Consider the following 24,869-nt stretch of genomic DNA (forward strand, 5'->3'; position numbering starts at 1 on the left):
ATGTGAGAATTGCTATGGAAGACAATGCTTTTGTATTTGGGCAATGAATTCCCTCTGGGCCATAGTGATTCATCTAATTTAATAAGCATTCATTGATTATGAATGAGTATCTTTGTGGACAGACTTAAAGCAAAATGCCAAGTTTTAGTCAAAACCATCTCTGCAGATTTTTTCTCTCTTGCTAAATTTTCCTAGAGTCAGCAAAAGAAAGCAAAATTACGTTCTTTGTGCTAAGATTTCAGAGCTGCACTCATTGGTGACCCATTCGCTAATGCCAACTCTAACAACTGATTAAGAAATACTTAGCATGTAATAGAATAACCCACCACATCAGTATACATTTAGCAAGAGGCTAAATCGTGCAATTCTCCTACTACATATTCTCGGTTGTGACACAGTCCAACTTTCTAGCAAGTGATACCTCCAACACGAAAAAGTATTCAATTCAGAGCAAATCAAGACTCCCAGTCTTGTTCAGTTCTGTTCAGTCCAGTCACTCAGTCGTGTCCGACTCTTTGCAACGCCAGTGAACTGCAGCACACCAGGCCTCCTGTCCAACACCAACTCCTGGAGTTTACTCACTCTCATGTCCATTGAGTCAGTGATGCAACCCAACCAACTCATCCTCTGTCATCCCCGTCTCCTCCCGCCTTCAATCTTTCCCAGGATCAGGGTCTTTTAAAAGGAGTCAGTTCTTTGCATCAGGTGGCCAAAGTATTGGAGTTTCACCTTCAACATCAGTCCTTCCAATGAATGTTCAGGACTGATTTCCTTTAGGATAGACTGGTTGGATCTCTTTGGAATCCAATGGATTTTCAAAAGACTTCTCCAACACCACAATTCTAAAGCATCAATTCTTTGGTGCTCAGCTTTCTTTATATTCCAACTCTAACATCCATACATGACTACTGGAAAAACCATAGCCTTGACTACATGGACATTTGTTGACAAAGTAATGTCTCTGCTCTTTAATATGCTGTCTAGCTTGGTCATAACTTTTCTTCCAAGGAGTAAGAGTCTTTTAAGTTCATGGCTGCAGTCACTATCTACAGATTTTGGAGCCCAAAAAAATAAAGTCTGACACTGTTTCCACTGTTTCCCCATCTGTTTGCCATGAAGTGATGGGACCAGATGCCATGATCTGAGTTTTCTGAATGTTGAGATTTAAGCCAACTTTTTCACTCTCCTCTTTGATTTTCATCAAGAGGCTCTTTAGTTCTTCTTTGCTTTCTGATATAAGGGTGGTGTCATCTGCATATCTGAGGTTATTGATATTTCTCCTGGCAGTCTTGATTCCAGCTTGTGCTTCTTCCAGCCCAGCGTTTCTCATGATATACTCTGCATAGAAGTTAAATAAGCAGGGTGACAATATACAGCCTTGATGTACTCCTTTTCCTATTTGGAACCAGTCTGTTGTTCCATGCCCAGTTCTAACTGTTGCTTCCTGACCTGCATACAGATTTCTCAAGAGGCAGGTCAGGTGGTCTGGTATTCCCATCTCTTTCAGAATCTTCCACAGTTTGTTGCAGTCCACACAGTCAAAGGCTTTGGCATAGTCAATAAAGCAGAAATAGAGGTTTTTCTGGAACTCTCTTGCTTTTTCCATGATCCAGCGGATGTTGGCAATTTGATCTCTGGTTCCTCTGCCTTTTCAAAATCCAGCTTGAACTTCTGGAAGGTCACGATTCATGTACTGTTGAAGACTGGCTTGGAGAATTTTGAGCATTACTTTACTGGCATGTGAAATGATTGCAATTGTGTGGCAGTTTGAGCATTCTTTGGCATTGCCTTTCTTTGGGATTGGAATGAAAACTGACCTTTTCCAGTCCTGTTGCCACTGCTGTGTTTTCCAAATTTGCTGACATATTGAGGTCAGCACTTTCACAGCATCATCTTTTAGGATTTGAAATATCTCAACTGGAATTCCATTACCTCCATTAGCTTTGTTCGTAGTGATGCTTCCTAAGGCCCATTTTACTTCACATTCCAGGATGTCTAGCTCTAGGTGAGTGATCACACCATCGTGATTATCTGGGTCATGAAGATCTTTTTTATACAGTTCTTCTGTGTATTCTTTTCACATCTTCTTAATATCTTCTGCTTCTGTTAGGTCCATACCATTTCTGTCCTTTATTGAGCTCATCTTTGCATGAAATGTTCCCTTGGTATCTCTAATTTTCTTGAAGAGATCTCTAGTCTTTCCATTCTGTTGTTTTCCTCTATTTCTTTGCACTGATCACTGAGGAAGGCTTTCTTATCTCTTCTTGCTATTCTTTGGAACTCTGCATTCAGATGTTTATATCTTTCCTTTTCTCCTTTGCTTTTTGCTTCTCTTCTTTTCACAGCTATTTGTAAAGCCTCCTCAGACAACCATTTTGTTTCTTTGCATTTCTTTCTCTTGAGGATGGTCTTGATCCCTGTCTCCTATACAATGTCACAAACCTCTGGCACTCTGTCTATCAGATCTAATCCCTTGAATCTATTTCTCACTTCCACTGTATAATCATCAAGGATTTGATTTTGGACATACCTGAATGGTGCAGTGGTTTTCCCTACTTTCTTCAATTTAAGTCTGAAGTTGGCAATAAAGAGTTCATTATCTGAGTCACAGTCAGTTCCCGGTCTTGTTTTTGCTGACTCTATAGAGCTTCTCCATCTTTGGCTGCAAAGAATATAATCAATCTGATTTTGGTGTTGACCATCCGGTAATGTCCATGTGTAGAGTCTTTTATTGTGTTGTTGGAAGAGGGTGTTTGCTATGACCAGTGCGTTCTCTTGGAAAAACTCTATTAGCCTTTGCCCTGCTTCATTCCATACTCCAAGGCCAAATTTGCCTGTTACTTCAGGTGTTTCTTGACTTCCTACTTTTGCATTCCAGTCCCCTATACTGAAAAGGACATCTTTTTGGGGTGTTAGTTCTAGATCTTGTAGGTCTTCATAGAACCATTTAACTTCAGCTTCTTCAGCATTGCTGGTTGGGGCATAGACTTGGATTACCATAATATTGAATGGTTTGCTTGGAAATAAACTGAGCTCATTCTGTCGTTTTTGAGATTGCATCCAAGCACTACCTTTCAGACTCTTTTGTTGACTATGATGGCTTCTCCATTTCTTCTAAGGGGTTCTTGCCCATAGTAGTAGATATAATGGTCATGTGTGTTAAATTCACCCACTCCAGTCCATTTTAGTTCATTGATTCCTAAAATGTCGACATTAACTCCATCTCCTGTATCACCATTTCCAATATTGTATATTCCCAATATTGTAGTACCCTCTTATCATAACCTCCATCCTTTGCAGACGAGGAATCCAAGGCCAACAGAAACTGGGAACCTACGTAAGGTACTGTAAGCTAGCCAAAGTCACAGCCTACAGTAGAACCCAGAATCTCATGTTCCAACACTGCTCTTGCCTCGATTTTCCATTGCTCCACATTCAAAATTAAGAATGAAATCTAATGAGCGAAAATGAGTTGGAAGTCTCCAAATAAGTCACAATTCAGGAAATTGAAAAAGAATCAAACTTACTAATATTGCATAGTTGAAGAAAGTCACACTTTGCAGAGCAAAGAGCTTCAAAAGCTAACTTTCTGACTCAGCTAACTTTCTGAGTTGACTAAGATAAATCCTGCTAATGTAAAATGAAAGACTGAATAATATTCTCCAAAGCTCCCTACCTACTTTGATGCTATGATCCCAGCACTGGGAGAAAGACACTAGACATTTAGCTCAGCATTTGCAATTCAAATGTATCCATCTTCTGTGTCTTCTAATCTTCTCATAAGTTGGTAATAAGTTGCTAAAGAAAGTAGTGGTGAAGTAAAAAGCCAACCTAATCAGCTTAATATTGTCTTCTACCTTAAACTCACTATACCAAAAAAGTATAGTTCTAACTGTCTAGCCCGGGCTTCCCTTGTGGCTCAGTGGTAAAGTATCTGCCTGCCAATGCAGGAGATACCCTTTGATCCTTGGGATGGGAAGCTTCCCTGGAGAAGGAAATGTCAACCCATTTCTTTGCCTGGGCAAAGGAGCCTGGTAGGCTATAGTTCCCTGGGTCTCAAGAGACTCGGACATTAGGATAAACAACAACTGTCTAGGTCAGACCCTCCCCCTTAAGAAAAACAACCAAACTGCCCTCTCACTTGGCCTATTTGTTGTTTTACAGAGAACCATAAGCTTCCCTGCTTCTGGATCTTTGCTGAATACCCTTTATTTCTATCAACTTAAGTCCTGATACTTCCTTCACTTCCTAGTTTGAACCCCAGCTACTCCATACCGCATCTGCCTACTCTTCTACAATATATTTTTTTCTGACCATCTGTTTGATCCTTAGCCACCTGGCACTTGGTCTTGATGAATGTCCTCTGTCTCAAACTAGATCAAAGTCCACTCTCTCCAGGAAATGACTTAGACTATTTCTGTACCTCGTGCAATAGCCTACACATAGCAGGTGCCTACTATATATGTGGTGTTGATCATGATAACAGTGGCTCCCAAGGGTGACAAACGGAGGAAATGATAGAAAATAGGTTACTAGGTGGGAGGAGGTGCACCCATGAGGATAGGTGATTGCAAAAACTCACTAGAAACTGGATGAAGGGGGATAAAGAAGAGGATGCCCATCAGGTTATGTAGTACTGGTGCTAGTGGGATCATTCATTATCACTCAATTATACTCTTTCCTTATCTATCACCCTAATCATAATTTAGCAGAATTCACTAAAATCTATACTTATTCTTATACATCCAGATTATCTTTTGCTTGCTCAAGCACAAGAGGTAAAATAACTTGAACTATCTAGTCTCTCTGCCTCTAAATATCCCCCCAAAATCTCTACACAAATATTTTTAAAGGAACTAAACTACTTTCCCAGGGCAAATTCTTTCCAAGTAACTAAACGCAGCAGCTTTCTATCACTTGAAAGTACTCTGGTCTAGTAGTTCCTAATTCTGACTGGTCAAAGAATCACTTTGGAAGTTCTTAAAAATCATACATGGATCCCACTGCCTGAAATTCAGATGTAGCCCTTCTCAGGGAGCATATATGTACAATTTGACACGTCCCAGGTAGTTTTAATATATGGCATGTTTGAAGAAGACCAGCCTATATCACACAGTTTTGGTCTCTTTGGTTTTCAAGACTATAAATATTCTTTTTGATGATTTTTCCTCCTAATTTTTGCCTTGAAGAAGGAATCCTCATTTAATTACCCAGTTATGAATGTTGGATTAAATCACCTGCTACCACAAAATATTTCCACGAGTTCCTGTGTAGATTTTATTTTTTTCTCAGCTGGCAGATCTCTAAGTTTAAGGAGGTCTTGATCACTACAGACTTGGAAAAATATCACCTGACAATCCCATCCTTCTGCCTTATATATTAGCTATGACTGACACTGAAATGCAAAACTCTGAAGAATATCCTGTTGGGCACTCTGTTGACAGCTGAGTAAAAGTTTTATCTCCAGGCTTTCCTGACTTTAATCTCCCCAAAACATAACTTTCCATTTCAACTGGGGTCCAAAAAGAAACATCAACTAAATAAAGGCTGTAAGAGTGAACCACTGGAGTTGTAAGAGCTTTCTCTGATAATTCTGTCATAATCCTAACCACTCAGAAGCTGTAGAGAGTAGTAACCAAGAGTGCTTTCTTGTCAGGAAGATCTGGTTTCAAATCTCATATATTAGTGACGATCTTAAACAAGTGACTTGACATTTCAATCCCTCATGTCTTCATCTAGAGAACAGATCATTTTATTTAACCCATCTCAGAAAGCTGTCATCAGGACTTAATGGGTAGTCTGTGAAAAGTTGCTGGCATATAATCAACACTCGATAAATGTTATTTTTAGTTTCCTCTGGTAGAAATTCATTGATTTTGTTAAGTTCAGCCAGAATTAGAATCCGAGTGTTTTTAATGTTTGTAACATTATGCAATTTTCCCTAAGTCAAGCTAAGTACACTTTTGCATATGAAATGTCACTATTTATGTGACATAATTTTTATATCACTTAAGCTCTCACAGTTTAATTTATGCAGTACCCCCCATATTTATGGAGAAATAAATTCCAATTTCACAGTTTGCAAGCCTTTCTTCCCCCTCAGTGACTGCAACTCAGAGTTTTAAAGGTAAAACGACAAAAAAATGACCTTTTATGTATTGACTACTTTGATCAAAGCCTTCACCCAACTGATTTTGAACAAAATGTAACCAAAATTTAGAATACTAAAAATTTCAGTGTGATCATAGAACACTAAAGTTGATCTGAAAAGAGAGTGTTCAAAGTTTCAAACATTTCTAAAATCTGGTCTGTGAACAGCAAACAGAGAAAAAGCATGTACTACCATACTTTAGTGTCTTACTCTGTTTTATATTGAATATCAGTGGACTTTGTATATCAGTTATTCAAAATACCTCCATATGTATATAATACTTATACATTTGGAGACGTACAATTTCTATATCAATTGGTAAAAATATCAGCTTTTGCAGTGTGTGTTTGGTTGTTCCAACTCTTTGTGACCCCATGGACTGTAGACAGCCAGGCTCCTCTGTCTACAGGATTTTCCAGGCAAGAATACTCGAATGGGTTGCCATTCCCTTCTCCAGGGGATCTTCACAACCCAGAGACTGAACCTGTGTCTCTTGTGTCTCTTGCATTGGCAAGCAGGTTCTTTACCACTAACGCCATCTGGGAAGCCCCAAAAGTATCAGCTTGGTTGGAATTATGAATTACATACACATTGAACCATTCCCAATAATTTTTTGCTATAGGCCTATTAATTTAACAAGGCCATTTTGAAGATGATTCAGTCCTCCACCATGTGTAATTTTATTATCATGGCCAAAAAAATAATTCAAATTATATTTGGATTTTTACCTGAATCTACAATAACATTTACAACAGTGTCAAAGGTTTTGCCTTCAACAGAATCAACTTCCAAATATTGACCTTTATTCTATAAATTGAATGAAATAGTCAAACCATTACTGGAATTAGCTGAATTGCTTTTTCTATTTGAAGCAGCTAATAACATTGAAATAAAATTTGCACCACTTAACATATGCAAAATTCTTCTCTAATGAAATTAACACAGCTCTTTTTGTTTTACTGTTTGCACATGAAAATTAGAGATAAATGAGCTAAATCAACTCAGGCAAACAGCCATTTATTCTAAATAAGAGGGTCTGTTGTATAGTGATGATAGAAGCACTTTCTGCAGCTGTATGTGCTACATCATCTTCTTCATATACAATCTTCTTAACATAACTAGTAGTTACTGAAATAGCTTCTAATGTTCCTTCAGCAGATTTGTGTCTTGGGTTTTCACGTGGTTACTGACATCACCACAGCGCCCCTTGTGGATAATAAATGTCAATAAGCATTCTCTACATGTTTCTCATTCATTATCAGTTACTTGAGAAATTGATATTTTCATTACATTACATTTAAAAGTCATCGAGGCCAAATGGGTCTATTGAAATATTTTTAATAGAAGCATTAAAAAAAGCAAAAAAGCACAAATGATCATTTAAACTGAACCTCAGACTTTCAGGGTATCTCACTGGGCACTCCTTTGGCAACTAAACAGAAACTACATTTCCAGGTTTTCACTAATCTAATCTCCTCAAAATTCATTTTCTATTTTTCTAGCTTTGAGAAAGAAATGAAAATCAAGTAAGAGTTGAAACAGCAAACCATCTGAGTTGTAAGAACTCTCTTTGATAATTCTGAAATATTAATAGCTCAGACTACCTGGACAAAATAAATACTTAGATATAGATTTGTATTGGTTGCCCAAAAAGTTCATTTGTTCTGGGGTTTTTGGAACTATCGTATAGAAATACCTGAACAAAGTTTTTGGACAACTCAACACCATGCCATAAATCACTAAATATAGATTTGTATTGGTTGCCCAAAAAGTTCATTTGTTCTGGGGTTTTTGGAACTATCGTATAGAAATACCTGAACAAAGTTTTTGGACAACTCAACACCATGCCATAAATCACTAAAATCACTACAGCAGATTTATTCAGATTTCTGTCTACACTGGACTGCTCAACCTCTATTTCCCATATACAGTTCATATGTTCATAATGTATAATTTACTCTGTTTCCCAATGGCTCTACATCCACATGGCTTGAAGGGTTTGTTCATTTTGCATGGTTGGGTCATAGCTCCAACTTGCTGGAAAGCCAAGTAACCAGCAAGGACAGCAAGAACTTCTTCTACCACAACTTAAGACCAGAAGCAGTTAACTCTCCTTATCTACTCAGGTTCAGGAGGGATTGTCTTTATCAGGGAGCCTGCTGTCACTGAAAGGGAGATGTCCTGGAAAGGGCTGGAAAAAAAGCAGCATAGCACCATGTGATCTTTCAGACTTAATCACAATCTAAAGGGAAAACTCTCTTCCCTGCAAATGTATCTCACATGCTACTGAATGAGACTGTGATAGAACTCAAGCTGGTTTATTTTTAATATACCATTGATGATAACGCTTTGTTAAAAAAAATAAATACTGGATAAATGTTAAACCAGACAAAATGCAAAGACATAAGGCACAAATTAGGACTGCCCTGAGGAAACAAGAATATATGGTAACCTTACCCTTTACACACACATTTTGTCATAGCTCTATATAGCAGCACAGGCCTACAAAGGAAAATTGCCAATTTCCTCATGCCAAGCAGAGACACAAATCAGATTCAACCTTTGATTAATTAGTTAAATAGACAAACATCCTTAGAATCAACCTTCCTTCCTTCCCTAATTTTTATCCTGACTCAGAAATAAAGTTAACAGAGTGTCCTAAAATCTTAATTTTAATACTACTTGGATCTATGGTAGTCATTAAGAGAAATGGGATGAAATCAAGTTTTTTGTTCTGCTTATGTGTGCATGTTTCCATAGGGTTAAACAGTTTTCCCAATCTAAATTTTTTAAATTCCCTTCAGTAATAGTCTTGGAAACTAACTTAGTTCATTCAATGTATTGTGAGAAGAAAAGTTCCTTGTGAGAAATGTTTGTTTTACAGAAAGAAACTCCATCTCATAACAAGAAGAAATCATAAAAATAAACTCATACTGGTTCTTTAGTGCACCCAAATTACTGGAAGACTCTCTTAACTTACTCTGATTCTTTGAAGGGAGAATTATTTTTTAAAATAATCTATAGGAAAACATTGTTTGTCATTAAGAAGAAAATATAATAATATCCCATTAATATGTCAATGTGATGTTCACATGATATTTTCCAGATGAGTAAGGATAACTATTTATGTGTCTAAATCTCAATCACTTCATGGCATTATAAAATAAATACACCAAACATAATTCAAGTGTCTCTTAATGGCACAAGATGACCATTCTGTTGTATTTAGTCACAAAGTTTATTCCTAAAATAATAACTCAAGCAATTTAGTGTCATATTTTTTTCTGTAAAGTTATTTCTCAGTTGATGCTAACCTTTCTTTACCACTATTATTTCTGAAGTACTAGGATTCCATTTCATGATATCTGGTTAGGCTCTAGGGTTAACACTTTGTTGTTTCAATGAAAAGAACTGCATGGTTTTTATAGCAGGTGACCTGTCCATTCTTTAACTTCTTATGTGTTCCCAGCTTTGTCATTGCTAATTACTGTCCTAAATCTGACCTTCAGCTACACGGAAAGCTATGGTACCAGTAAATTTCACACAATGGTCTCTTTATAACATGTTTATTCCTATGGAGAAATGGAACTAGCGTGTATTCTACATCTTACTGTTAGAGTTTTTGTATTCATTATCTAATCCAAAACTTCACGTGAAAAGTTTGTGGTAACTTTTTAAAGACAGACCATTTGCTGGTAGTGCTGGGGTTCACACTCACGTCAGGCAGACCCCAGGCCAGTTTTTCTTCCTCTAGGTCATGCTACTCCACCCAGCTGATTTCTCAATTCTGTTTTCTATAACCCTTTGAAATTCTATAGGCAAGAAATCAGATAAGAAAGTTCTAGGTCAAGAAAAAAATCTTAAATTTCCATCAGGTTGAAAGATATTATGATGACTAATGTATTTAATACTTTTGAAATCAGATTTATTAAAAGTGAAAAAGCTCTTTCCAGGTTGACCTTTCAAGGAGATTAGGGCCTTCTTGATTTCCTAACTAATTGAAATGCTGGCAGGAATGGTTTGGGTTGTGATTTTGGTTTTGGCTTGGCATATACAGAGAACGGACTATTCTAAGATCCCCAGAGGCCCAGAGAGGGCAACAGTTAGAAGGGCCACTTTGAAATGGCCCCAAGCTGCTGTCCCATTATTAGCCATCCTGGAATGAACAGCCAAAGCTCACTTGGCCAAGTAGCATGAGCAGACGATCTACCTGATGACGGAGGAGCAGCTGACACTTCCAGGGATAGATGGGCATAATTAATGACCATGATGGCAGCAGCCCAGGAGTTGGGTCAAGCCAGGTCCCTGATACCCATGGATACCACCTCGTATTGGGCCACATTTTGAATCATACTTTCCCAAGCACCCTTTGATTTCATGGAACATGACCCCTAAATTAAAAGACTGCATCACCCTAAAATACTTTAGATTCTTAGCTTAGTTTATATGCTAGACAAGACAAATGCAAAAGTAGAGTCAGGGTTTTGAGGCCTGCGAGGGACATTCTTCCTGGAGAACAAGGCTATTTTAATTGTGCACCATTTGTTTTGTTTCTGTAATAAATCTTCAGATGTTATTCCTGCACATTCTATTTGGAGAGGATATATTTCTCTTATACGGTACAATTTTACTTCAGTCAAATAAGGAGTTATAACTGGGAGTTCTGGTTAAATAAATAAAAATATATGCCTTTTAAATGTTATTATATACATCAGTATTTGAATTGCAATAGACTTGAATTCTTCATCTGAGAAGCCAGTCTAAATCTTACACAAATAAAATCTATGGAACTCTAAAACAGAGCATTTAAATACTGTCTCCTATTTGTGTGTACTTTGCAGTTTTCAAATACTTTGATAATCATTTCATACTTATTTTATGGAAATATATGGAAAGAAGTATATTTTAGAAATGGAGGGGAAAAGTCAACAACTCTCCAAGAAGTTAGACAGCAAATCACTCTCAGTGACTACTGGGTTGCCATGCCCTCCTCCAGGGGAATCTTCCAACCCAGGGATCAAACCTGGGTCTCCTTCATTGCAGGCAGATTCTTTCCATCTGAGGCATCAGGGAAGCATTGGGAATCAGTGCTCCTCTAAAACGGATATTTTTGCTGTATGCAGCCAAGCAGCTTCACCTACAATAGGGCAGACTGCCACAAACACTGAGGAGACAGTAAAATTCTTCTGGCATGTTATTACGGTAAATCCCTTGGGGACTTCCCTGGTGGTCCAGTGGCTAAGAATCTGCCCTCCAGTACAGGGGATGCAGGCTTGATCCCTGATCTGGGAACTTAGTTCCCCCGTGCCACTGGGCAACCAGAGAAAGCCTGTGAACTGCAATGAAGACCTAGTGGGATCAAAAAATAGTAACAATAAAAGATTCCCTGGGAATTGACCAGTCATAAACAACCACATATCAGACATGTAAGGATCAAATTAAAGTGGCTACAAGTCCCATCTCTCATTCTTATTTTTTTTTCCCTAATAAACAAGATGTTGTCAACTCATTAGCCCTGAAGTAGCCCTGAAGCTTGAGATCTCATGAGTACAAACTGATTTAATGCATCTTTCATCATTTATAGTACAAATACTTTCAAGAGGTAAAGCAGGCATAGAGGCATCAGGATGAATTAAAATTAAGAGAGGTTAGTTAAAAAATCACCTAGGAAGACCCAAAAAGGATGGAACTGAGGATGTATAAGTTTTGAGGTTTTCAGCGATAGAGAATACAGATTGGTCAGATGAACAACCAATAATCCCATGTAATAATAAGTGTAGGGTAGCCCTCTAGGTAGGGCTTCCCTTGTGGCTCAGAGGTAAAGAATCTGCATGCCACTGCAGGAGATGCAAATTCAATCCCTAGGTCATGAAGACCCCTGGAGGAAGAAACAGCAACCCACTCCAGTATCCTTGCCTGGAGAACCCCCATGGACAGGAGCCTAGTGTACCATTGTCCATATGGTTGCAAAGAGTCAGACATGACTTAGAGACTGAAAAACAACAGTCCCTATATGTAACCATTCATCACAGAAGGAAACTCCGTAAGAGAACTCTAAAAGAACAGAGAAGGATCAAAGGTAGAGCATTAAAAGACAGTTTCTTTCTCTCTCTCTCTTTTTTTTTTTTTTAATTTTGTTTTTCTTGGCCATACCACTTGTGGGATCTTAGTTCCTCAACCAAGATCAAACTGATGCCCCCTGCCTTGGAAGAGAGGAGTCTTACCCTCTGGAACACCAAGGATGACCCCAAAAGATGGTTTAAAACAAACCTCTACTTTGTATCCCTCTAGGGAGGGTTTTGGCCTCCAAGTATACTGAAAGCAGAATTTTCACACATAATTAATTAGAGAAGACCTGTATCACAGTAGGACTGTACCAAGAAAGATCTTTGATATCTCCTAAAACTATTTTCTTTGCTTTGCCAACATGTGTCACTGATCTGATTATGCTGGGGAATAACATGAAATTGCACTATGCTGTTTTAAGCAAGCTGTGAATATTATTTAAACAACAAGCTGTTGGCTAATGCCAAACCAAATGCACCGTGGTCAGAGCTGTGACAGCTCCACAACCACAAATGCTGCAAATAAAAATGTAATATTATACCCAACATGCCTGTGACCAAGTGTGCACTTCTCTACCAAGTATTTTTCCAACCAATTGAAGAGCAAAGTCAACTGGAAGAGATTCATACTTGAAAAGGCACACATATCCCGGGAGTAATGGAATGTGTACTGAGAGACCACTAGCCTTTGGGAAAAGTGCAACCTCCTTAGAAAGACTTCAAAAGACCTCCCCAACTTCTTACCTTCTTCTCTTTCTTGCATCAGGCTTCCTTCCACTTTCTATAGTACAGTCATTTGATTTGTTGCAATTTTTTGAACTAGTAATATTTAAATTATGCCTGGAAGAGGCCACTTCCTTCTTCTAACATCATTCTTTACTTGGCCAAATCCTAGTCATCCTCAGGTCTCAGCTTGGTCATCCTTTGTTCAGGGAAGCCTTTACCAACATCTACAAGGTCCCTTTATCGCTCAGAGAAAAATGCTCATCTCATTTCCTTATAATGTCAGTTTTGGATTTTCTTGACTAGATGTAAGGCATATGATGGCAAGGACCAAGTCTGTATTATTTTCTACTATCAGTCCCTGTGATCAGTACACTTCTTAACATGTACTCGGCATGACAAAAATTATTCATTGAATTGATTGATTTTAACTGAGAACCTAGTAGGCTGGCAGACATCATTCTAGGAGCATCATCACAATAATACAGTCAATGACCCCTGTCACATAAAGCTTAAATGCCAGTCGGGACAGCAGACAATGAACACAGGAAGACGGTAAATGATAAGGAATGTTAAAAGGTTGGGGGTACTATGAGGAAAAGATAAAGCAGAGTAAAGGGGAGTAGGAGTGTCCAAGGGAAAGAGGTTGCAACCTTAAAAAAGATGACCCAGAAGGCCTCTGTGAGAAGGTGGCCTTGTGAACAGATCTGACAAGGTGGTGAGGAAGTAAACCAAACACATCACAGAATGTTCTGGACAAAGTAAATGGCCTGCCTTCTCTAGGATAACTTACGCTACTGCATTTCCTCTTCTACAGGACAGGGACACAATCTGGCCTTTCTTTCTGACTCCGCTTGACTGCCAAGGGTACAGGAAAGACCCAGTTTAATTAAAATATATCATTTCTCCTCTCCCTAAGCTGAGAATCTTAGAAGCAGAGGAACAGCTTTAGGAATCTTAAAGTCTTCTTTTTTTGCACAGTCCTTTGTTCAGTAATACACTTACTTAAGCACAATACAGGGGCAGCGGCCGAGAGGAGCAACCCCATGTCCAAGGAGCGGCGGCTGCATGGGCACAGGAAGGCTGAGAGGAGCTACTCCACGTTCAAGGTCAGGAGGGGCAGCCATGAGGAGATATGCTTCACCCAAGGTAAGGAGCAGCAGCTGCACTTTGCTGGAGCAGCCGTGAAGAGATATCCCATGAACAAGGTAAGAGAAACCCAAGTAAGAAGGTAGGTGTTGCGAGAGGGCATCAGAGGGCAGACACACTGAAACCATAATCACAGAAAACTAGTCAATCTAACAGACCACAGCCTTGTCTAACTCAATGAAATGAAGCCATGCGGTGTGGGGCCACCCAAGACAGGCGGGTCATGGTGGAGAGGACTGACAGAATGTGGTCCACTGGAGAAGGGAATGGCAAACCACTTCAGTATTCTTGCCTTGAGAACCCCATGAACAGTATGAACAGGCAAAACAATAGGCTACTGAAAGAGGAACTCCCTAGGTCAGTAGGTGCCCAATATGCTACTGGAGATCAGTGGAAAAATAACTCCAGAAAGAATGAAGGGATGGAGCCAAAGCAAAAACAATACCCAGCTGTGGATGTGACTGGTGATAGAAGCAAGGTCTGATGCTGTAAAGAGCAATATTGCATAGGAACCTGGAATGTTAGGTCCAAGAATCAAGACAAACTGGAAGTGGTCAAACAGGAGATGGCAAGAGTGAACATCGACATTCTAGGAATCAGTAAACTAAAATGGACTGGAATGGGTGAATTTAACTCAGATGACCATTGTATCTAATACTGTGGGCAGGAATCTCTTAGAAGAAATGGAATAGCCATCATGGTCAACAAAAGAGTCCGAAATGCAGTACTTGGATGCAATCTCAAAAACGACAGAATGATCTCTGTTTGTTTCCAAGGCAAACCATTCAATATCACAGGAATCCAAGTCTATGCCCCAACCAGTAACGCTGAAGAAGCTGAAGCTGAACGGTTCTATGAAGACCTATGAGACCTTTTAGAACTAACACCCAAAAAACATGTCCTTTTCAATATATGGGACTGGAATGCAAAAGTAGGAAGTCAAGAAACACCTGGCTGCTGCTGCTGCTGCTAAGTAGCTTCAGTCATGTCTGACTCTGTGTGACCCCATAGACGGCAGCCAACGAGGCTCCCCCGTCCCTGAGATTCTCCAGGCAAGAACACTGGAGTGGGTTGCCATTGCCTTCTCCAATGCATGAAAGTGAAAAGTGAAAGTGAAGTCGCTCAGTCGTGTCCAACTCTTCGCGACCCCATGGACTGTAGCCTACCAGGCTCCTCCGACCATGGGATTTTCCAGGCAAGAGTACTGGAGTGGGGTGCCATCGCCTTCTCCGAAAAACACCTGGAGTAACAGACAAATTTGGCCTTGGAGTACGGAATGAAGCAGGGCAAAGGCTAATAGAGTTTTGCCAAATACAGTTTTGCCAAGAGAACGCACTGGTCATAGCAATCACTCTTTCCAAACAACACAAGAGAAGACTATACATGGACATCACCAGATGGTCAACACCGAAATCAGACTGATTATATTCTTTGTGGCCAAAGATGGAGAAGCTCTATACAGTCAGCAAAAACAAGACCGGGAACTGACTGTGGCTCAGATCATGAACTCCTTATTGCCAAATTCAGGCTTAAATTGAAGAAAGTAGCGAAAACCACTAGACCATTCAGGTATGACCTAAACAAATCCCTTATACAGTAGAAGTGAGAAATAGATTTAAAGGACTAGATATGATAGACAGAGTGCCTGATGATCTATGGACGGAGGTTCATGACACTGTACAGGAGACAGGGATCAAGACCATCCCCAAGAAAAAGAAATGCAAAAAAGCAAAATGGCTGTCTGGGGAGGCCTTACAAATAGCTATGAAAAGAAGAGAAGCAAAAAGCAAAGGAGAAAAGGAAAGATATAAGCATCTGAATGCAGAGTTCCAAAGAATAGCAAGGAGAGATAAGAAAGCCTTCTTCAGCGATCAATGAAAAGAAATAGAGGAAAACAACAGAATGGGAAAGACTAGAGATCTCTTCAAGAAAATTAGAGATACCAAGGGAACATTTCATGCAAAGATGGGCTCGATAAAGGACAGAAATGGTATGGACCTAACAGAAGCAGAAGATATTAAGAAGAGGTGGCAGGAATACACAGAAGAACTGTACAGAACAGAGCTTCAAGATCCAGATAATCACAATGGTGTGATCACTGACCTAGAGCCAGACATCCTGGAATGTGAAGTCAAATGGGCCTTAGAAAGCATCACTACGACCAAAGCTAGTGAAGGTGATGGAATTCAAGTTGAGCTATTTCAAATCCTGAAAGACGATGCTGTGAAAGTGCTGCATTCAATATGCCAGCAAATTTGGAAAACTCAGCAGTGGCCACAGGACTGGAAAAGGTCAGTTTTCATTCCAATCCCAAAGAAAGGCAATGCCAAAGAATGTTCAAACTACTGCACAGTTGCACTCATCTCGCACGCTAGTTAAGTCATGCTCAAAATTCTCCAAGCCAGGCTTCAGCAATATGTGAACGGTGAACTTCCTGATGTTCAAGCTGGTTTTAGAAAAGGCAGAGGAACCAGAGATCAAATTGCCAACATCCGCTGGATCATGGAAAAAGCAAGAGAGTTCCAGAAAAACCTCTATTTCTGCTTTATTGACTATGCCAAAGCCTTTGACTGTGTGGATCACAACAAACTGTGGAAGATTCTGAAAGAGACGGGAATACCAGACCACCTGACCTCCCTCTTGAGGAACCTATATGCAGGTCAGGAAGCAACAGTTGGAACTGGACATGGAACAACAAACTGGTTCCAAATAGGAAAAGGAGTACATCAGGCTGTATATTGTCAACCTGCTTATTTAACTTCTACGCAGAGTACAGCATGAGAAACGCTGGGATGGAAGAAGCACAAGCTGGTATCAAGATTGCCCGGAGAAATATCAATAACCTCAGATATGCAGATGACACCACCCTGATGGCAGAAAGTGAAGAGGAACTAAAGAGCCTCTTGATGAAAGTGAAAGAGGAGTGTGAAAAAGTTGGCTTAAAGCTGAATATTCAGAAAATAAGATCATGGCATCTGGTCTCATCACTTCATGGGAAATAGATGGGGAAACAGTGGAAACAGTGTCAGACTTTATTTTTCTGGGCTCCAAAATCACTGCAGACGGTGACTGCAGCCATGAAATTAAAAGACGCTTACTCCTTGGAAGGAAAGTTATGACCAAGCTAGATAGCATATTGAAAAGCAGAGACATTACTTTTCCAACAAAGGTCCATCTAGTCAAGGCTATGGTTTTTCCAGTGGTCGTGTATGGGTGTGAGAGTTGGACTGTGAAGAAAGCTGAGCACCAAAGAACTGATGCTTTTGAACTGTGGTGTTGGAGAAGACTCTTGAGAGTCCCTTGGACTGCAAGGAGATCCAACCAGTCCATTCTAAAGGAGATCAGTCCTGGGTGTTCATTGGAAGGACTGATGCTAAAGCTGATACTCCAGTACTTTGGCCACCTCATGCGAAGAGTTGAATCATTGGTAAAGACCCTGATGCTGGGAGAGATTGGGGGCAGGAGGAAAAGGGGACTACAGAGGATGAGATGGGTGGATGGCATCACCGACTCAATGGATGTGAGTTTGAGTGAACTCCGGGATTCGGTGATGGACAGGGAGGCCTTGGAGTGCTGTGATTCATGGGGTCTCAAAGAGTCGAACACGACTGAGCGACTGAACTGGAACTGGAAGCACAATATTGTCTTTGATAAAATGTTGATGGTTTTAATTGTTAAAATAACTTTAATTACTGTCATTTTCTATAAAAAGCATCCTATAGTCTGGGTGAATAAATAGGTTCCTGGAATCAAATCTGAGACAATGATGACAGAGTGCAGAGTTAGAATACTGGATATGGAGTAGGCAGACACGTTAAGTCTAGAACATTCTGACCTTCTGGCCAAGGAGTTTAAAATTTACTTGTTAGTACATGAGCAGAGACTGATAACTGAAAAGCAGCAAAGAATACAACTTTTGTGTGGTGTTATAAAGATAAGGCTAGAAGTCTTCAGTATGCTTCAAATGGGTAGAAAATAGAGGAAAATAGAAAACAAATCACCTATGTAATCTTAATATTAATAGTTCAAGTATGGTTCAGTTCAGTTCAGTTCAGTTGCTCAGTCGTATCCGACTCTTTGCGACCCCATGAATCGCAGCACGCCAGGCCTCACTGTCCATCACCAACTCCCGGAGTTCACTCAAACTCACATCCATCGAGTCGGTGATGCCATCCAGCCATCTCATCCTCTGTCGTTCCCTTTTCTTCCTGCCCCTGATCCCTCGCAGCATCAAAGTCTTTTCCAATGAGTCAACTCTTCACATGAGGTGGCCAAAGTACTGGAGTATGGTTAGGGAGGGACTAAGCCAGGATGAAGGGAATATGTCTGAAAATTAAGGCATGAGTAACAGAGAAAGAATTACCAGGATTGATGATTTGGATGGAGAAGGAGATAAAATTGCCCAAAATTGTATGAAGTTTTGAGGTAAGGTCATACAAGGAATGATGGTTTTCTTTACAGATGTATAAAAGTCAAAGGAAAAATAGGTATGACAGAAAGGAAAGAAAATTATGGGTTTATGTTTATATGTGCTTAAGTTAAAATCCTGGGGAGAAACCCAAATGGATGTTTCTAGGAGCCAAATAGAAACATGGAACAGGAATGTGGTAGAAAATTATGGGATTGAGATAAAGATGTACAAGTTACTTGTATAAAGTGAAAGTTGAATCATAGGACTAAATGAAATGACAAAAGAAAGAGAATGGAAAGAAACAGCAGAAGTGGATGGGAGACAGAAGTTTGCAGCTGATATCCACATTTAAATAATAGAAAGAAGAAGTGACATTGAAATCAGAGAGGGAATGATCAGCAGAGAGAGTAGATCAAGATGGCATGGTGCCAAAGCAGCGAGGCGAGGAGAGGTTAAAGAAAGAAAGAAGGGAGATGAAAAGGGTCCAGATTGGGAATCAGAAAGTCAAGAGTAATGTTTAGAAAGAGTCATTTAAATGGAGCCATGTGGCAAATGCTGAAGAACAAGAAGGTCAGAAAATGAATGGACGAGTGGTAAGAAAGTGGAGGTTTATTTTTTCCAGAAGGCTGATAATGAAAGGGGTAAAAAGCTAGAATGTTAACTCAAGGGGTTAGGAATTCAAATAAACCTTTCTGTGGTACGTTCAAGGTGAGAAAAAGAAAAGTATGCTCACAGGAGGAGAAAAAAATAAAGACATAAGCAAGCAGTGGAAGAAGCAAGAGAGACAGAAGGACCAAAGAGAACCAGATAATTTGAGCCAGAACCAGTAGCTTCAATTCCTGTCCTCTTTCTCAGAGAGGAAAAGAGAGAAGGAAAACACAAGGAGTGAGAACATAGGCAAAATATGAGTTATAGAAAAGGATTTCAAAATAATCTATATTAAAGTAAAAAGACAAAAACAAGAAAATTGTACTGAACAATGATGTGTTACATGGGGGACAGACATAAGTAAAAGTTACTCTCTCTTCTTAAAGAAACTTAGGCTAGTAGTTATACTTAAGAGGTGCAAAAGAGAGATGCTTATTACAGTACATGGGGCTTCCCTTGTAGCTCAGTCAGTAAAGAATCTGCCTGCAGTGCAGGAGAGCCAGGTTCCATCCCTGGGTTGGGAAGATCCCCTGGAGAAGGAAATGGCAACCCACTCCAGGATCCTTGCCTGGAAAATCTCATGAACAGAGGAGCCTGGTGAGCTGCAGTCTGTGGGGTTGCAAAGAGTTGGGCACAACAGAGCAACTAACACTTATTACAGTACAAAGGGCAAAATTGAAACCAAGGTCAATAGATGAAGAGAATACTAATTATGGACTAAATATGAAACTTGGTTGTCTCATAGTTCCCAATGGGGACATCACATTGAGAGGCTATTTCCATTTCTGTTTCAGTAGATGTCTAGCATGAGACTCATACTTCTAGCCCTCTTTCCAGGAAATACACAAAATAGAGGCACCCTCCTTAAATGTCCATTTTCTCCCCATAGATGAATATTTGTATTTTAGGACAACTCTGGACAACTGATAGAGCTTTGGAAAGAAGTAAAAATGATGTACCATTATTACATTTACAGCATTCAATAAACTTTAGCAAGTGGTTGTTTTTCATTAAAGTGGAACCATAAGAATATAGAAAAACCCCAGCAAACTTTTTGGCCAACCCAGTACCTTGCTACCTACCAAGCCTTGGCATAGACCATAAGAAGAATATGCTAACTCAACCAGAAAATGTGGTTTGGTCAAAAAGTTTGTTTGGGTTATTCCAAAAGATGTTATGAAAAAACTGAAACAAAAGTTTTGGCAAACCCAATTTCTTCACTAACTTTGAAAAGCAATAGTGATTGTCATTGATGGAAGGATCAAATGAGGATTGAAGGCATCTGCATGCTACAGGCTAGTAGGGTCAGGACTATTTGTCCTTAATTTTAACAAAATTACTTTAATGACTATAGAAATTATAAAACAATTATCAAGACAATGAACACTATCAATCTATTTTTACTAATAAAAAATTAAGTAGTAAACTATATTAAAGTATTTGATCAATTTAAGATGCACAGTAATTTGAAGCAGATAGGAAAGAAGAAAGAGAGGGAGGGAAGATCTTTAAATATTTAGAAAGGCGAAGTATTTTAACTGAATATCTCATTATTTTAAAAAGTAAATATTTTCACTTTTCTTTCTGAACATGACAGTTTTAATAAGTTGAGATTTCTTCACAATTCAATTTCACCAAACTACTTACTTGTAGAGTCTGTATATTATGACATATTTGAATTTCCAGATCATTTAGCAAATTTCCTGTTTGCTTTCATTGCAAATTACTAAACTATTCTTTGAAGAGACATAGGAGCAGTTATTTGGAATTTTCACGCGAAGAAACAGAAAAAGCATGCAAGTATCCTAAATTGGAATATTATGCACAGATGGCCGCAATCCACCCAGCAGGAGAAATCTGGGGAGATGATATGCCATAATACTATTCCATTCCCACCCAATGAAAATAAAATTCCAAAGCCAACAGCCACCCTGGCTCCATCAACAGGAATGTAAATTTAAGTGTTAATGAGCCAGATACAGGGCATTTCCTGGAGATTAAGGGTAGTCTGGAGAAAGTGGATGATCTTGGGGTTCTTAACCCCAGATGGTCATTCATCTCTGGAAAATATCCTACCACAAGTTTTTCTTCTCTCATTTTCCACAAAGAAGGACACATTAACAAACAAACTGCCCCTAAAACAATGTCCCAAGTCAGCGGTTCAGAAAATGGGGTCCCAGGCACAGCAAAACCAACTGGAAAGTTACTAGAAATGTAAATCCTTGCACCCCTTCCCAGATCTACTAAAATCAGGTATTCTGGAAGTGGTACCCAGCAATCTGTGGTTTAACAAGCCCTCCAGGTGACTCTAATGCATCCCACAATTTGAAAGCCATTGTCCGAGGTAAATTGCTAACTTATATACACGTCATAAATTATTCTGACACAGAGAAATCCATAAATAAAAGAAGTACCTGCAGGAAGCAGTCACTTTAGAATGACTTCCAAACCAGTCATACTACTGTATGACTAAGCCACATGTGAAAATGTTAAGAACACAGGGAGAGGGAGAAGGAAGGAAAAAGGATCAGAAAAGGGGAACACAGGCAGGGAGAGGAGGCTGGGGAGGGAGACCATGAGCTAGGGGATCCATTTCCACCTACCCAAGAAGACAGGCACCAAATCACGCATCGTAGTCCAGAACCAAAACTGTCAAATCATGGGTGCTCAAAAAACATTTTCAGAGTAAATATTTATAGAGGAGACATCTCAGGTTTATGTTCACAATGGAAATAGTTTAGCATAGATATATAAATCATGCTTCTGTGTATATTTGAGTTATAAAGCTTGTTAACTTTTTAAAAATTGCTTTTGCTTGATGGTATCCCTTAGTAATAGGGTAGTTGTTTCTTTGTAATATAAATTTCTTTGAAATTCACAAGCCCTATAGGACACACTGTAAAAATCAGATTTAGCACAATATTCAGCCTTCATCAAACACTCCTCTTCAACTTAAAAAAAAAAAAAAACACTTATGTTTCACGTATGTTACAACCTGGAGGAAGTGGTGAAAGAGGAGAGAATTATTGCAGGATTTATGACCCAAGCCCTCCTTGGTGGGTTAGTAGGGAGGATATCTTGTTGCAGCAAGAGCAAAGTTAGTGGGTGGTACCCACCTCTGTTACAGGATTAGGACTTAGCAATAGTACTGCGAAGAGGAGGAAAATAGGGAACAAAAGCTCCTGTATCCCTCCTGGACCTAAGTCTGCATCCCTGCCAGACAGCTGCTCAGATAGCTAGGACTTCCCTAAGGATACTCTGAGGCAGAGGTAGTGCTCAAATCCAAATTCGACCTCAGATTCTTTCCTCCTCCTTTCTGGTGGTCTTTCTTGTAGGGCCTACAGGTGCTGAACCAAACCTAGCTCTCCAAGATGGTGATCAGCACAGGATGGGTGGTTTAGATCCAGACTCCTTGAAATATCAATATTAAGAAAATAAAAGGAGAGAAGAAAGAGTATTCTGACACTTAGAGGCCATACAGAATCCTCCACTCTTTAATCCACCCCCTACCATTCCTTTCATCATCATTTTTATGAAGCTGCAGGTCTAAGCCAATGATCATTCATTATGAACATTCTTCAGAAACATCCCTGATGGCCACCTCTGACCTGTTCATTAACTCCCAGGCCAGTTCCTGATTACAGCTTGTCAGAAATGTTTATTATCTTCTTGCTCTGAAGAGACAGGAAAGATTAAGAATGTTCCAGCCTTAACATGAGGCTCCACATCTGTAAGAAGCTTAAAATAGTATATAAATAGAGGAATAATTTCCTGGCAGAGTTCAACTGACAATTAACAAGAAGACCCCCAGATAGATTAAGAGATACCCATCTTCTTTTAAATAGTGTCATCTGAAACGTTATATAACTAAATAACTTTTTATCTATAATAAACGGTTATTAGAGCTTGCTAATAATTGTTTTCTAACGGCTTTGGAAGTTTATGCTTGCTCCACGGAACCATGACAACAATCACTTGTTTTGTAAAGAAGGGATTTAAGTATAGATATTTCAGTTATAACTACAAACTTAAATTCTGAAGCTGTTGCAATTAGTAAAGTTAATGGCATTTTTCAAATGAAAAGAAAAATTAAAAGACAGACAAAAGTTACAAGAGGGGCCACAGGGGAAAAAAGAGTTATATGAGCATCAGTTTGCTCTGTTAAGGCGTTTCCCCTGTTGAAATGATTTCTTGCAAACTTCACTACTACACAGAATTTAAAAATGAGGTGTTAAGATAAAAATTTACTGTGAACAAAGTGACTCTTTCCAGAAGAACTAAAGCTGTTTATTGCAGCTTTCAGAAACCTGTGACAATGTTAATCAAACTTACAGGCCAGGATTACAAGTTTGCATCAAAAACTTCAGTGTGTGGAGAAATTACTGGGAAAAGCACAGCAAGTTGGGACCAGCCCCAGAAATCCTAGCTCATCACACCTGGATGGGCCTGAGTATTTGTATTTTTAATAAGCTTGCAAGTGATGTGGACTCTACCAGTGGACAGCACCCTCCTGAGTGTACCTATACCCTGACCACTAGGCATTCAGAGAACAGAAACAGGGTTCAAATTATACTGCCAAGAGCATCTACATCTTTCTTCTTGATATAATCATGGCTTTGAAATCTTAAAAGTGACAGTGCCAATAATGTTCAAAGTCCCTGATGTCTTGCTCACTCTTTAACCAGTAGCAGATCAACAGGGAGAAGGCAATGGCACCCCACTCCAGTGTTCCTGCCTGGAGAATCCAAGGGACGGGGGAGCCTGGTGGGCTGCTGTCTGCGGGGTCGCACAGAGTCAGACACTACTGAAGTGACTTAGCAGTAGCAGTAGCAGATCAACAAGCAAACCAAAGTGATGTCTCAGAAGAAACAGTGGGGTGGATGGACATATTAAGAGGCCCACTCGATGTCAGTCAACACTCCCTCCAAGGAACTCAGAAGAGCATACTGACAACTGGCAGTTGTCTTTAATAAAGTCTGATAGGCTCAGCCTCCCAGAGCCAAAAGTCATATCCCTTTACACCAGGTCCCAGGAAACCCGCACCCCACCTCTTCTCCATTAGAAGAAAGAAGTTGAGCTGTGTGACTATTGAGCTGTATCCACAAAATCTTGGTCTCCTCGTGGTGACATTTTGCACACACAAAAAAAGAAAGAAAAAGAAATAGATAATGTGCATATAAAAACAGTGAGACTTAGTAAATTCTTCAAATTGAAGTTATCACCTAGCAGTTTATTGTAGCCCTGGAATCAAAGAGAACACTTGGGTCCCTGGCATGTTAATACCTGATGAACTGACTGAATTACTTGTATGTGATGGTGCCATTGGAAATTCCTTAGTGAGAACTTGATGATTCACGCTCACTTTTAAAAGGTATTACTTGGAGGCTGTGAGCCTGAAGGGGTCATGGCAGCGGATATTAGGGAACTCTCTGTACCTTTCTCTCAATTTTTCTGTGAATCTAGCGCTGCTGTAGGAAATAAAGTCTATTAATAAAAACTTTCAAAGGCATTAGCTTAAACACAAACGTGACTAATATAAATGACTTCTTTTTCTCCTCAAATCATGACTTTGAAACCACCCTCCTTTGCATGGGCCAAAAAGTTACTTAAATTAGGAGTTTGACATCTTCATCTTACTCACAATGTGTATAATGTTATAAATAGTAATAAAAGGGGGAAACTCAACTGTAGGACTTACCCCATTGTTTTACGTTTATTTACT

The 24,869-nt window shown here is 39.4% G+C and overlaps 1 protein-coding gene across 10 annotated transcripts in view; it reads right to left on the bottom strand.

Moving 5' to 3' along the window:
• ADAMTSL1 (ADAMTS like 1) overlaps positions 1-24,869 on the bottom strand; it is a 1,112,438-nt gene that overhangs the window by 978,275 nt on the left and 109,294 nt on the right. The window contains exon 2 of one of the 10 annotated variants that reach the window (XM_086414965.1): positions 9,870-9,963. The exons of the other annotated variants lie outside the window; for them this stretch is intronic. The gene's annotated coding sequence lies outside the window, so the exon portion shown is untranslated. The remainder of the gene's footprint in view (positions 1-9,869; positions 9,964-24,869) is intronic. 10 annotated transcript variants of the gene reach the window in all.

This window comes from Bos grunniens, chromosome 8 (assembly GCF_055505025.1).
Source record: "Bos grunniens cultivar Pamir isolate PY7600 chromosome 8, Bosgru_T2T1.0, whole genome shotgun sequence".
Lineage (NCBI taxonomy): Eukaryota > Metazoa > Chordata > Mammalia > Artiodactyla > Bovidae > Bos > Bos grunniens.